Consider the following 15,160-nt stretch of genomic DNA (forward strand, 5'->3'; position numbering starts at 1 on the left):
GAGTGTTATAACTTCATTGATTTTTACATGCAACTGTCCAGCTTTCCCAACACCACTTGCTGAAGAGACTGTCTTTTCTCCATTGTATGTTCTTGCTTCCTTTGTCAAAAATTGACAATAGGTGGGTTGGTTTTATTTCTGGGCTCTCTGTTCTGTTTCATCGATCCATTTGTCTGTTTTTGTGCCATTACCATGCTGTTTGATTACTCTAGCTCTGTAGTATTGTCTGAGGTCTGGGGGGGTTATTCCTCCAGCTTTGTTCTTTTTCCTCAGGATTGCTTTGGCAATTCTGGGTCTTCTATGGTTCCATATAAATTTTAGGATTATTTGTTCTAGTTTTGTGAAAAATGTTCTAGGTAATTTGATAGGGATTGCATTAACTGTAGATTGCTTTAGGTAGTATGGCCATTTTAACAATATTAATTCTTTCAGTCCAAGAGCAAGGGATATCATTTCATTTCTTTGTATCATCTTCAATTTCCTTTATCAGTGTTTTATAGTTCCCAGCATAGAAATCTTTCACCTCCTTGGTCAGGTTTATTACTAAGTTTTGGGGGGTTTTTTGTTGCAGTTTTTAAAGGGAATGTTTTTTACTTTCCCTTTCTGATATTTCACTGTCAGTGTAAATAAATGCAACAGATTCCTGTATGTTAATCTTGTATCCTGCTACTTTGCTGAATTCGTTTATCTGTTCTACTAGATTTTGTATGGCATCTTTAGGGTTTTCTACAAATAGTATCATGTCATCTGTATATAATGACAGTTTTACCTCTTCCCTTCCAATTTGGATACCTTTTATTTCTTGTCTGATTGCTGTGGTGAGGACTTTCAATACTATGTTGGTATTCATTAAAAAAAATTTTTTTTTTTGTGAGGAAGGTAATTAGGTTTATTTTTTAAGTGGCAGTGCTGGGGATTAAACCCAGGACCTCGTGCATGCTAAGCATGCATTCTACCATTGAGCTATACCCTCCCTCCGACTTCCAAGACTATGTTGAATAGAAGTGGTGAGAGTGGGCATCCTTGTCTTGTTCCAGATTTTAGCGGGAAGGCTTTCAGCTTTTCACCATGAGTATCAAGTTGGCTGTGGGTTTGTCATAAATAGCTTTTATTATGCTAATATCTGTTCCCTGTATACCCACTTTGGTAAGAGTTGTTATCATAAATGGGTATTGAGTTTTATCAAATGCTTTTTCTGCAGTTATTGAGATGATCGTGTGGTTTTTGCCTTTTGTTGATGTGGTGTATCATGTTGATTGATTTGCATATGTTGAACCATCCTTGTGACCCTGGGATGAATCCTACTTGATCATGGTGTATAATCTTTTCTATGTGTTGTTGGATTTGGCTTGCTAATATATATATAATATATATACATATATATTTTTGGTGGGGGAGGTAATTAAGTTTATTTATTTATTTAAGTGGAGGCACTGGGGATTGAACCCAGGACCTTGTGCATGCGAGGCATGCACTCTACCACTGAGCTATACCCTCCCCCTCCTATAGATTCTTGCTGCTTCTCTATTTCAAGAGAATCTTTCAATATTTCTTTTAAGATTGGTTTAGTGTTGCTATATACTTTTAATTTTTGCTTATCTGAGAAATTCTTTATCTCTTCTTCTATTCTAAAAGATAATCTTGCTGCATAGAATATCCTAGGTTGGAGGTTTTCCCTCTCAGGACTTTGAATATAACTTGCCACTCCCTTCTGGCCTACAACATTTCTGGAGAGAAATCAGCTGATAGCCTTAGTTCTCTTGTAACTAATTCTTTGTTTTTTGTTGCCTTTAGAATCCTCTCTTCATCTTTAACTTTTGCCATTTTAATTATAACATGTCTTAGTGTAGATCTGTTTGGGTTCATCTTGTTTTGGACCCTCTGTGTTTCTTGTACCTGAATGTCTGTTTCCTTCTTTAGGTTTGGGAAATTTTCAACTGTAATTTCTTCAAGTACATTTTCGATCCCCTTTTCTCTTTCTTCTCCTTCTAGTGCCCCTATTATGTATAGATTGTCTCACTTTATATTAACCCATAGGTTCCCTGTATTGCTGTCATTTTTTAAAATTTGTCTTTCCATCTGCTGTAATGATTGGGTGGTTTCCATTATTCTATCATCCACATCACTTATTTGTTCTTCTGCAATATTTAGTTTGCTATTTATTGCCTTTAGCTTGGCTTTTGTCTTGGGAAATGAGTTTTTTAATTTTAATTGGATCCTCTTTATAGTTTCTATTTCCTTTTACAGTAATCTGCATTTCTATTGCTTTCCTTTCTTAATTCCTTCAGTATTTTTATTATCTCCTTTTTAAACTCACTATCTAGTATACTGGGGAGGTCTTATTTCATTGATCTTTCAGAGGATTTCTCTTGTTCTTTTCATTGGGAGTGGTTCCTCTGCTTCTTCATTTTACTAATACTTCTCTGACTGTATGAATTTAGGGGAAATAGATATCTCCTGTGGTCTTGAAGGGGCTTTCCAACTTTGTGTTGTACCAAGTTAGAAAATTAACAAAAACACACACACACATAAGCCCCACTACTATGATCATCATACAAAGATGGAGATTTAAATGTCAAAAGATGCAAAGATCCTATAATCTCATAGGACAGTCTTTTAAATGGAGCAAATTCAGTTTTATAAAAATCTTACTAAGTTGTCCCAATTTCTCTCATTCTTCCTCATTTTGAGCAGACAAATCCTCAGAGTATGAGCTTTGGGGACCAGCCCAGGGTTTAGAAACCCCCTTCCTGATCCCCCCACCAGGGCCCCTGGAATCTTCCCATCTGGTTATTTGTTTCCTTCTTCAATTATTCTTCCCAGTTTACTTTTTAAAAATTGAAGTATAGATGGTTTCCAGTTTGCTTTAAAAGAAAAAAAAAAAACCTTTACTGAGAAATAACTGACAAACATAATTGTATATATTTAAAGTATACAACATGATTACTTGATATACATATACGTTGTAGAATGATTACCAAGATCAAGGTAATTAACACATCCATCACCTCACATAGTTATCATAGTTAAGTCTTTTTGCTGTGTGTGTGGTGAGAATGCTTATGATCTACTCTCATCAACTTTCAAGTATCTGATACCATATTATTAACTACAGTCACCATGTTGTACATTACATCCTCAGAGCTTACTCTTCTTGTAACTGCATTATTTGTGCCCTTTGACCGACAGCACTCCAGTCCCCTGCCCCAGTTTTCTTTGTTAGGCATTCATGAGGTCTTTGGCTAATTCGAAATCATACTGCTCAAATCAGAACCTCTTGTAGCTTCTAGAAATCTCTCCATTAGTGGTGAGCAACCTTTATTTTCCACTGCAAGATTCAATCTAGGGGAAAAAAAATGATGTTTATGGGCTGCATGTATTTGCATTCCAAATGAAAATAGCTTTGAGTCCTGTGGGGGTATTTGTATTTTCTTCCAGGGTAGCATGCCTGTGTAATCAAGTAGATTTATGCTGATGAGCCGGGGGTGCTGCTTGCCAGTTACTAAAATGTTAATATCGGCAGAATTGAAAACCAGTCACAGAGGCAGCTTTCTAATTTTCTATCCTAAAATTAGTTGACAGGCTGAAGGTCTAGATAAATAGAAGCACCTAAAATCATTTATTACCAGCAAGTAGGCTTCACTCCTCTTTGATCAATCAGTTAGGCTTGTTTTGATCCACTACAGGAAACCAGCTTATTAGGAATTCTGCTTGTTGTTAATATATTGCAAACTGTTCATTTCAGTCAGAACTCAGATGCTTTCTAAGGTGTAGCTATAAAGTCCAGTGCTCAAAATAGCTGCTGTCCCCAGGGAGCGAGGGCTTCCCAAGAGGTCCTCAAGGGAGCCTAGAGCAAACCGACTGAAGTCACTCTTTTTGGAGGCTTTTTAAAAAATATGTGACAAAAATAAATGCTTAAGTGTTATCAGGCACATTTTGACATACAGATCATAACTCCAATTACTGTGGTGACACTTCTATTTACTGAATCATTTAAGTCGGCCCTTGGTGACCAAAGCTATGATACAAAGAATGTGATTCATTTGATGCTGAGGCACCTAAATTTGCATCTGGACTCAAACTGCCTGGGCCAGAATCCCTGAGAAAGCACTGTTAACTATTTAGTTACCAATGTGCTCTCGCTCCTAGTGCAGAGGGACTTGTAAACAGAACCAGAGGGTAAGGGAGTTAGCAAGGTGTCAAATATGCGAACTTATTAATGATACAGCAGAGGAGGAACAGACACAGGGTATAGAAATCTTGGAGAAATCACATGATCTAGGAGATGCGTACAATTCATTTCCTTGTGCTTGCTGTTTCAGGCAAGAATAGCAAGACTAAATACAGTTGTCTGCCAGGCCTTGTCTCAAATGGGTTTTTGTTGTTAAAAAATGATTTTAAAAAAATCCTGAGCGGCACTTTCTCTGGAATTTGTGGCGCTTATTAGAGGCCATGGAAGCTACAGAAGTTGTACTTCTCTTCTGCATTTCCAATTTTCTGCAATTTCATTAGATTTTTCTGCTCTGGTAGTAAATTTAGAAAGCAGAAGGGAAAAAGATCACAGATTTAAAAATACAACACTTACTAGAATCTACTTGCCAATATCATCTATTAATAATAACTTTAATCCCTGCAGCTCAGTTGTTTTCATTGAAATATATTTGACATACAACACTGTGTAAATTTAAAACTCAATTTTTCCTTTGTTTCCTTTGAAGAGAGCATATAACCTATTTCTGGACAAAAAACGTCTTCAATATTCTCTCCTCTGGGTGTGTGGCAGTTACCTTATGGGGGGTAGAATTGATTAACAGAGTACCGAGCACGCCTGTGAAATGCCAGCCATCTCTTCAAAGAAACTAACCCATCTATTTCTGCCCCCAGTGCTGCAGGTGAAACATTTCATTCTTTTTTTGTTTACCTTTTTTAAAAATTGAAGTATAGTCAGTTTACAATGTTGTGTCAATTTCTGGTGTACAGCATCATGTTTCAGTTATCCATATACATACATAGACTCCTTTTCCTATTCCTTTTCATTATAGATTGTGACAAGATATTGAACATTTCATTATTAAACGCTGACAGATCACACAGTCAACAGACAAGACACAGGAGCCCCAGCTGTCAGCACCGTTCATAAACCACAGAGTCGCATTCAAAATGCTACCTCCTGTTTGTTTTATTTATTTGACCAATAGTTTAACACAAAGAAAACATCTCTCGTTTTTCTCTCTCCCTGCTGAGCAACCCCAGAAGTCATTTAAACTCTTTGAGCTGAAATTTCTTTGTGTGTAAAATGAGGCTATTTTACCTCCCTTATACGATTATGAAGAGGATTAAGGCTGTCCTACTGCTGGCGGAGAAGGAAGTAATCCGATTTTTTCATATTGTCCTATTCTATAGGAAAGAGCCAATAAATATAATACTATCTTGGGATAGTATTAAACAAATCAATCGGGAAAAAACCTCCACTGGATTTTGCCAAAGCCAACACACAGCAAAGCTAACTGCCATTGGTCATCTGTGAAAATGTCTCCTATTACCATTACCAAGAATCCCGTGGTGAACTAGTTAGGCTGATGTTCCAGAAGATTCTTATTGCTAATTTCAACCACAAAGCCAAATGTAAACATAAAGATACACCCCTGAGGTTGTGACACCCTCACGTTGTCTTTGCTTCTCTTCAAAAAGGAGGGGGCCCTTGAGTGACACCAGAGCACACTGCATTTGTTGCTCTAAAGCAGATCACATGTTCCCAAAACATCTTGGCTAAAAGTAAATGAAGTTGTGTTTCTTTCCGAAATGGAGATTGCTTTTGGCTGCTCACCCAACTATGCTTTTTGCTAAACTCTGGGCTTTGTTTTTGCTTTTTATTGAAGCAGGTTTATCAACACCAGAGGCCAAATGCACAACTGACTCGAACAGATGGCTAAAGTGCTATTTTATTTGTCATTATTTGGGGAATATTGCAGAGTCAGGCTGCCAGGATCGCAGCCTTACAGCTAGAGGGGTTCTCTTGGGCAGAACTAAAGCCTGGAGATGCAAAGCTGGGTCTCAGTACATTCCTTTTCTACAAGGAACATTTGACAAAGAAACCTTCCTCTTCTTGCTCTTGGGACCCTTCCCACAGATGGGAAAAATCAGCTGACTAGAAATTTTGTTTTTTACAAATGGAGGAGGGCAGTTTTGATGAAAATAATCAATAAGCAATCTATAATAGGAATAGGAAAGAGTTTTATTTGAGTCAAACTGAGGACAGCAGCCCAGCAGACAGCCTCTCAGGTCACTCTGAGGAACTGCTCTCGTAAAGCATGGTTTTTAGCACAGTTTTATATTATGTCAGAACAGAGGGCATCAAACAAGTCAGGGGTACATTCCTTCAAGGTTTAAGAGAAAAGTGAGGTCAGCACGTACATAGCGAGTCAGTGTGGCCTTGGCACCTGGGAAGGGAGTTTTATCATTGAAGGGGGACTAGCATTGGCGTCCCAGGAAGGAGGCTTTTAGTATTTTATTTTATTTATTTTATTTTTATTTTTATTTTATTTTATCTTATTTTTTTATTTTTTATTTTTATTTATATTGAAGTATAGTCAGTTTACAATGTTGTGTCAATTTCTGGTGTACAGCACGTGCTTCAGTCATACATGAACATACATATATTCATTTTCATATTCTTTTTCACCATAAGCTGCTACATGATATTGAATATAGTTCCCTGTGCTGTACAGTATAAACTTGTTTATCTATTTTCTATATATTAGCGTCTGCAAATCTCCAACTCCCAATTTACCCCTTCCCACCCCCTCACCCCACTGGTCACCATAAGTTTGTTTTCTATGTCTGTGAGTCTGTTTGTTTTGTAAATAAGTTCATTTGGCTTTTTTTCTGTATTCTTAACAAGGACGTTCTTCTGGTCAGTGTGCCCTTTCCTTTAACAACTAAAGCAGATGTGCAGCGTATGTGTGACAGGCCACAAGCAGGCTGTTTGAGTTGGCATCAGATTGGAGTTAAATCATAAGCCAGAATGACGTCCCCAGACCTCTGCCTGTGAAACTTCCTTTCATCGGTAGTCATGTCATATCCCACGTCCGTGGAGGAGAAAACCATTTCTAACCCAGAAACCCATGACCGCGTCTGGAAAAACACCATCCATTCCTTTGAACCTTTGCCTAGAAAATACTGCGCTGTGGTCGTTTTGCTCACACACTACATTGTCAGTGTTCCTGGATTTACCAAATCCTTTCCTTTTTTCTTGGAGCTCCTTAAGTAAGATCTGCCTGCCCTGACCACCTGGCACCGGCACAAACTGCGCCTGAAAAACGTACTGAGTCACGACCCTGGTGGCTTCTGAAGCTGGGGAAGGGGATGGGGCTGAGCATGGGCGGGGGAGAAATGAGGACTTTATTATAATACCTGATTTCTCTTAATGAAAATAATACTTGAAGCAAATATGTAGAAGTTTGCCTATTCTGGGTAATAGGTACCTGGGGGTTGCATTTGTCCGTATGCTTCTCTGTAGTTTTAAAGTTTGGCAACTTACCCTCCCCTGCTTTTTTTTTTAAAGAACAGCAGTGCACTATGGACATGGTCTTCAAACCTGACTGAAGTTACATGTGGAACTTTAAACAATGTTATAGATTCCTGGGCATGTCACACCTAAACTCAGTTTCTAGGCGTGGGACCCAGAAGCTGGATTTTTCCCCAGATGTTCCTTGTTCAGCCAGGCCAATGTTAGCCCTTGGGCCAGCCTTGAAGCACCACTGCCTTGCAAAAGGCATTCTGTGTATACTTTATATTTCACCCTGGACAACACCCCAAACTGTTAACTTACACCACTGGGTTTTTTCTTTTAAGTGTGTATCTGCCCATGTGGAAATTTAATCCTTTTTTAAAATTTAAAAAATATTTATTGAAATACAGTGATTTACAGTGATTGGATTTACAGTGTTGTGTTAGTTTCAGGTAGTCAGGAAAGTGATTCATATATATATATCTGAATATATATTTTTGTATATATAAATATATATATATAAATATAAAAATATATTTATATATATATTCTTTTTAAGGTTTTTTTCCACTATAGGTTATTACAAGATATTGAATATAGTTCCCTGTGCTACACAGTAGGACCTTGTTGTTTATCTATTTTATATACAGTAGTTTGTATCTGCTAATACCAAACTCCTAATTTATCCCCCTCTTTCCCCTTTGGTAACCATAATTTTGTTTTCAATGTCTGTGAGTTATTTCTGTTTTGTAAATAAATTCATTTGTATTATTTTTTTAGATTCCACATATAAGTGATGTACATTTGTCTTTCTCTATCTGACTGACTTCACATAGTATGATAATCTCTAGGTCCATCCATGTTACTGCAAATGGCATAATTTCATTATTTTCTATGGCTGAGTAATATTCCATTGTATAAATATACCACAACTTCTCTATCCAGTCATCTGTCAATTGCCATTTAAGTTACTTCCATGTCTTGGCTATCATAAATAGTGCTGCTATGAACACTGGGGTGCATGTATCTTTTCAAATTAGTTTCCTCTAGATATATGCCCAGGAGTGGGATTGTTAGATCATATGGTAAGTCTATTTTTAGTTTTTTAAGGAACCTCTATACTGTCCTCCATAGAGGTTGCACCAAATTACATTCCCACCAACAGTGTAGGAGGGTTCCTTTTCTCCACACCCTCTCCAGCATCTGTTATTTGTAGACTTTTTGATGATGGCCGTTCTGACTGGTGTGATACCTCGTTTTAGTTTTGATTTGCATTTCTCTAATAATTAGCAATATTGAGTGTGTTTTCATGTTCTTTTTGGTATGTCTTCTTTGGAGAAAAGTCTGTTTAGGCCTTCTGCCCAGTTTTTGATTGGGTTGTTTGTTTTTTTGATATTAAGATGTATGAGCTGTTTGTATATTTTGCAAATTGTCTGTAACATTGTTTGCAAATATTTTCTTCCATTCCGTAGGTTGTCTTTTTGTTCTGTTTATGGTTTCCTTTGCTCTGCAAAAGCTTATAAGTTTAATTAGGTCCCATTTGTTTATTTTTGGGTTTTTCTTTTCATTACTCTAGGAGATGGATCCAAAAAATATTGCTGTAGTTTATGTCAATGAGTGTTCTGCCTATGTTTTTCCTCTGAGTTTCAGAGTATCCAATTTTAGATTTAGGTCTTTAATCCATTTTGAGTTTATTTTTGTATATAGTTTTAGAGAATGTTCTAATTTCATTCTTTTACATGTAGCTGTCCAGTTTTCCCAGCACCACTTATTGAAGAGACTGTCTTTTCTCTATTATATGTTTTTGTCTCCTTTGTCGAAGATTAATTGACCATAAGTGCATGGGTTTATTTCTGGGCTTTCTATCCTGTTCCATTGATCTGTGTGTCTGTTTTTGTGCTGGTACCATACTGTTTTGATTACTGTAGCTTTGTTTATAGTCTGAAGTCAGGGAGCATGATTCCCCCAGCTCCATTCTTCTTCCTCAAGATTGTTTTGGCTATTTAGGGTCTTTTGTGTTTCCATACACATTTAAAACCTTTTTTGTTCTAGTTCAGGGAGAAACACCATTGGTAATTTGATAGGGATTGCATTGACTCTGTAGATTGCCTTGGATAGTGTGGTCATTTTAACAACACTGATTCTTCCAATCCAAGAACATGGTATATCTTTCCATTTGTTTGTGTTGTCTTCAGTTTCTTTCATCATTGTCTTACAGTTTTTGGAGTGCTGGTCTTTTGCCTCCTTAGGTAGGTTTATTCCTAGGTATTTTATTCTTTTTGATGTGATGATAAGTGGAATTGTTTCCTTAATTTCTCTTCCTGATATTTCATTGTTAGTGTATAGAAATGCAGCAGATTTCTGTATATTAATTTTGTATCCAGCAACTTTACCAAATTCATTGATGAGCTCTAGTATTTTTCTGGTCATGTCTTCAGGATTTTCTATGTATTGTATCATGTCATCTTGCAAACAAAACAATATTCCCTAAATGTGTATATGTTCAAAATCTGAATACTAAAGAAAAAAATAAACGGAAACAAGCAACTAAAAAGCCAACAACACAAGCAAACCACTTTGGGTTGTTTCAATCTAACCAGGTAACTAAGCTCAATGTCAGATTTTATTTACAGGCAATCTTGTAAACTTACAATTTTTCAACTTTAATTCTAAGCTGAAAGATTTGATTAGTTGCCTTTCTTTAAACATGAAGGCTGCATTGAAGAAAGTTGGAATTTCTTGCAAAAGACACGAGTACATCTGGAAACCCCCCACAAGGATGTGCTGCCCTAGTGTTTCTCTGGACTGAATACAAATGGCTTTACACAGGGTTAATGACTGTGCGCTTGGCGACCAGAGACCAGAGCTTTCCGGAGACACAGTTGGGGTTCAATCTACCATATTCAAATCAAGAGAGCAACTGGGACAGAATGCAATTTAAGACATTATGGAAAGAAGTTGGTGTTTGAGTGAGAAGTGCACTTCACGTGAGAACTTATGCTTCCAATGACCACCGTCACCTCCTTTCTTTAGATTCATGTATTTCTTCCTGCAGGGCCCATAACATGTTTACAGTATTAAGTACTATTTCTGACTGACTGGTACAGCAAAATTAACTTCTGATGAAAATTCATTTTAACAAAGACCAGAGTGAGATGCAAATGAGAAAAACCCCTGCCCCCAGGCTACCCATGTGAAGTTGAAATTCAGACCATTTCAGAAAGCATTATGAGGAGGTAAATCTTTAGTCAAAATGACCATGGTAGCGTTTCATATGAATGAAAAAGCTTTTTCTTTTTTAATAGGGGAAAACATTTGTAAGTTGAGATCCAACTTAAGAACCATACACAGGGTAAGACTGTTTTATTAGTTGTAGGCAAGAACACAGCTCACAGGCCGCCTCTTCCGTTTTGTGTTGTACTGAAGTCACCACCGGGGCCTGTGACATCCCTACTTTGGAGCTGCCAAGGAAACATGGGGTGGCGCTGGGTCAGGGGACATCCTGCTGTTTCCTGAAAATATGAGTTGCCACGTTCTTTTCCCCAGGGGCCTGTGTGTTTTGAAGAGCATGTTAGCATCTTTTTTTTCTAATTCCAAGCAGTGGCTGCAAGAAACTCCTCACCTGAGCTACCAGAAATGTGTCAGTATAGCTTTTCAAAATGTACTTATTTTCAAATCGGTGCCAAGAAAAAGTAAAAGGTATAGTTGGGTTTTCAAAGCTGTAACCCCACATCACCTTCTTAACTAAAGCTGTTCCTTGCCAGGAGCTCACATGCCATGCCCGGCAGAGAGCTGCTGAAGCTGATGTGCAGCGTGATTTAAAATATGGGTTATTATTTCCTCTTTTAATCTAGACACAAAATGTAACACGGCATACGTCTGTAAGCAAATTCAGAACAAACAGAAAAAAACCTTACTTTTTTTTCCCTCATTCACCAGCCAAATTTAGAAAGTCAAGTTTTAACAACTGCTTTTAAACCAACTTAACACCAAACTTCAGAGTATCGTAGGAGATTCAGATATGACTTTATTTATGGCCTCCTTTGGGTCTAGCCTTATATTTTCAGTTCATTCTCGACTTTTAAAAAAATACTTTTTATTTATTATTTAATGGAGGTGCTGGGGATTGAACCCAGGATCTTGTGCTTCCTAGGTATACCCTCCCCACCATCTTTGACTTTAAGGAAGGCATTTCAGTGTCAACATTATAGAGCTCACTTCTCTGTGATGTAAACTATTACTCTTCAGCCTCAAAATGACTTTGTAGATTACTGCCCATCACAGAAGCACAGTAAATGACAACTGAAGTGTGAATTTCATACTGATAAATTATTACTGAAAGACACCTTACAATATAAGCGTTGCTCTTTGTTACTTGGCACCATGTTTTTCTAAAGACAAAAACACAATGAGAGGGACATCCTGTAGCCTTTTCTATTTTATCATGAGTGCAAGGTATTTTCAGCACTACATCCTACTCCAGCTGGCACTCCTTCCAAACAGTATGTTGGATTGTTTTCCCTCAAAGGATGGAGTATCTGCTAACCTCAGTGTAAGAAGCCTATTTCCAATGTCTAATGCTGTGTTGATAAGCGCTAAACAGAAACCCAGCATCCAAGCACGTACATTACTAGTGACAGTTACTAAACCAAGCCTCAGTAGATTAGAAAGGCAAATCTGTTCATATTTACTGCAAATCTGAATTTTTGGTTTTTGCTTTTTAATTAAAAATTGAAACCTTGGGGCAATAGAGGTCTACCTACAACCTAAGGGCTTTTTTCCCCCAAATTTTATCTTAATTAATTAATATGTATATTTTTATTAAAGTATAGTCAGTCTACGATGTTGTGTCAATTTCTGGTGTACAGCACAATGCTTTAGTCACACATGAACGTACATATATTCGTTTTCATATTCTTTTTCACCATAAGTTACTACAACATATTGAATAGTTCCCTGTGCTATACAGTATGAACGTATTGTTTATCTATCTTATATATATATATATATATGTTAGTATCTGCAAATCTCGAACTCCCAATTTATCCTTTCTCACCCCTTCTCCCCCGGTAACCATAAGTTTGTTTTCTATGTCTGTGAGTCTGTTTCTGTTTTGTAAATAAATTCATTTGTCTTTTTTTTTTTTTTTTTAAGATTCCACATATAAGTGATATCATACGGTATTTTTCTTTCTTTTTCTGGCTTACTTCACTTAGAATGACAATCTCCAGGTCCATCCATGTTGCTGCAAATAGCAGTATTTTATTCTTTTTTATGGCTGAGTAGTATTCCATTGTATAAATATACCACAGCTGCTTTACCCAGTCATCTGTCGATGGCCATGCAGGTTGTTTTTATGTCTTGGCTATTGTAAACAGTGCTGCTATGAACATTGGGGTGCATGTATCTTTTTGAATTAAGGTTCCCTCTGGATATATGGCCAGGAGTAGGCTTGCTGGATCATATGGTAAGTCTACTTTTAGTCTTTTGAGGAATCTCTATACTGTTTTCCATAATGGCTGCACCAAACTACATTCCTAACAACTGTGTAGGAGGGTTCCCTTTCCTCCACACCCTCTCCAGCGTTTATCATTTGTGGACTTTTGAATGATGGCCGTAGGGCTTGGTATTTAAAACTGACTTCATAGCTTTAGCTTTTAAACCTCTTTAGTACATGCATGGTCTTAGCCTTTGACCTAGTCAGACATCCTAAGGAAGGTCTGCTTAACATAGCCTTTTGGGAATCTGCATGAGGCCTGTTTTGCTAAGAAAGTTTTTATACTAAATGCTTAAGACAGTCTGAAAGTAGATGGCTGAAAGAACTAATTACTGGTACTCCTGATTAATATTTTCAATAAGGGAAGATACTCACCAACTTTAAGCAGTCACCATCTAGCTTTCTGATTTTAAACACAGCCTCTAAAAGCTGTTTTCCTATTCACCCAACAGAACACAGTCATTCACACCAAGAACCCTTCAGGGACACATCCTAAACGCAGAGACCTTAGGAAAATGGATTGTGAAAGGCTTTTGCTCAACACACTCTGAGCCTGCAGCACTGACCTGTTTCCTTGGCACCCTGCAGATGCTGTCCCTCACTACGAGCCGCGGTGCAGGCAGTATTCAGGCAGGTCTGAGGGGAAGGAGGTTCTGAACCTTCATTCTGAACACTTCCTTCTCCTGGTCCCACCTAAAGCACCAGATTTAAGACCCCAAGTTATCTTTACTTCTGAATTCCAAAGAAGGTGCACTAATGGGTGGGGAAGAATTAGATGAGAACTGTTAAGAATCCACTTTTGAATCCTTCTGCAAGTGAATCCCTCCAAGGGACTCAAGGAAAAACTCCCAGCGTCCAAAGCATCCATTTTGACTCCTTTTACATCTATACAATTGAAGAGAAAGAAATGAATAGAATTCTATCTTGCAGGGTGGCCCCCACTAGGCTCCCTTTGGGGCGGGAGGGAGACAAAGGGAAGGCATTCAAGGAAGGGCAGCTGATGGATATTGGGGGCAGCCAGAAAGTCGGCCTGGCGTCTGAACTGTCATGTGCATGAAAAGGGAACTGGAGGCCACAACACAACTGTCTCAGAAGACTGCTAATACAAGGCAGTGTTGACTCCTCAAAAGGTTCAGCTCCATCAAGCATTTTCTTCATAAACTTGTAAACTGGCCACTTCTGCCAAGAATTACACATAAAAATAGGGTTTCTGTTTCAGTAGGTTAATAGAGAAATAAACAACTCGAGAAAAACCCATTGAAAGGAAAAACTTCTATTTCTAGATGTAAAAATGGCATTTGCCATGACGCGGATTACTACCAAATGGGATGCCCCACATTTTGACATCCCTGGTAGTGAGTGATCTTGCATCTTTGATGAAATGCAGTATATCCTAATGTTGCTGGAGTATGAGATGACCCCATCTGTTTTCGGATGACAGCAAGTATTCCCATTTTCTTCTTCTGTACACTTAAGTAGAATGCCTTCAAAATAACCAACTGATTTTTCTGTGGGTCTGTTAATTTGTTTTGTGGAACAAAGCTTTAGTGTGGTTTAAGAACATTTCCCTTGAGACTTTACATTCTAAAGAAAATGTTACTAAAACCTTTTATGTAACCTCAACTTTAAACTTTGACGTAGAGACAAAAACCTGTCAGTTTTTTACCTACCTGTAAATTACAATGAAGAACTTCAAAATATTGGTGTCTATATATATTTTCATTCAGTTAGGTGTGTTCATGAAGTAGGTAAAAATACTTTGGATTTTAAAATTCAAACGGTTTAACGTGACTGGAGTTTTCCAAACTGCAGAACACGAGTTTATTAATCTTCTGGTTCTATTTTTAGAAAACAATCTGCTGAAAATCAGGGATGTCTCTCAGGCAGTAATCCTTGGAGTAACTGAACTTCAGGGAAGCATCAACAGGTTTCTAAGGAAGTCACATTTCTTTGGAACATGGCAACAAACTTTTCTGATTTAAAAAGCAGAGCAGATGGAATTTGCTAGAGAATTAAATAAATTTTCACTTCTAGAACTCCCCTCAGATATGTGACCTGCTTTATTTCTGATTTAAATGAATTCTGAAACACCAAAAGTGTCTGTTTGCCAAATCTTGGTCTGAGAATGAACCGTCAAGTCAGCAATTAGGTCA

General features: G+C 37.6%; 1 non-coding gene across 1 annotated transcript; it reads right to left on the reverse strand.

Moving 5' to 3' along the window:
- Positions 1–1,425: 1,425 nt before the first annotated feature.
- Positions 1,426–1,497, reverse strand: TRNAA-CGC. The gene has a single exon. It is a non-coding gene; the product is annotated as a tRNA-Ala (tRNA).
- Positions 1,498–15,160: the final 13,663 nt, after the last annotated feature.

The sequence above is a fragment of the Camelus ferus genome, chromosome X (genome assembly GCF_009834535.1).
Source record: "Camelus ferus isolate YT-003-E chromosome X, BCGSAC_Cfer_1.0, whole genome shotgun sequence".
NCBI lineage: Eukaryota > Metazoa > Chordata > Mammalia > Artiodactyla > Camelidae > Camelus > Camelus ferus.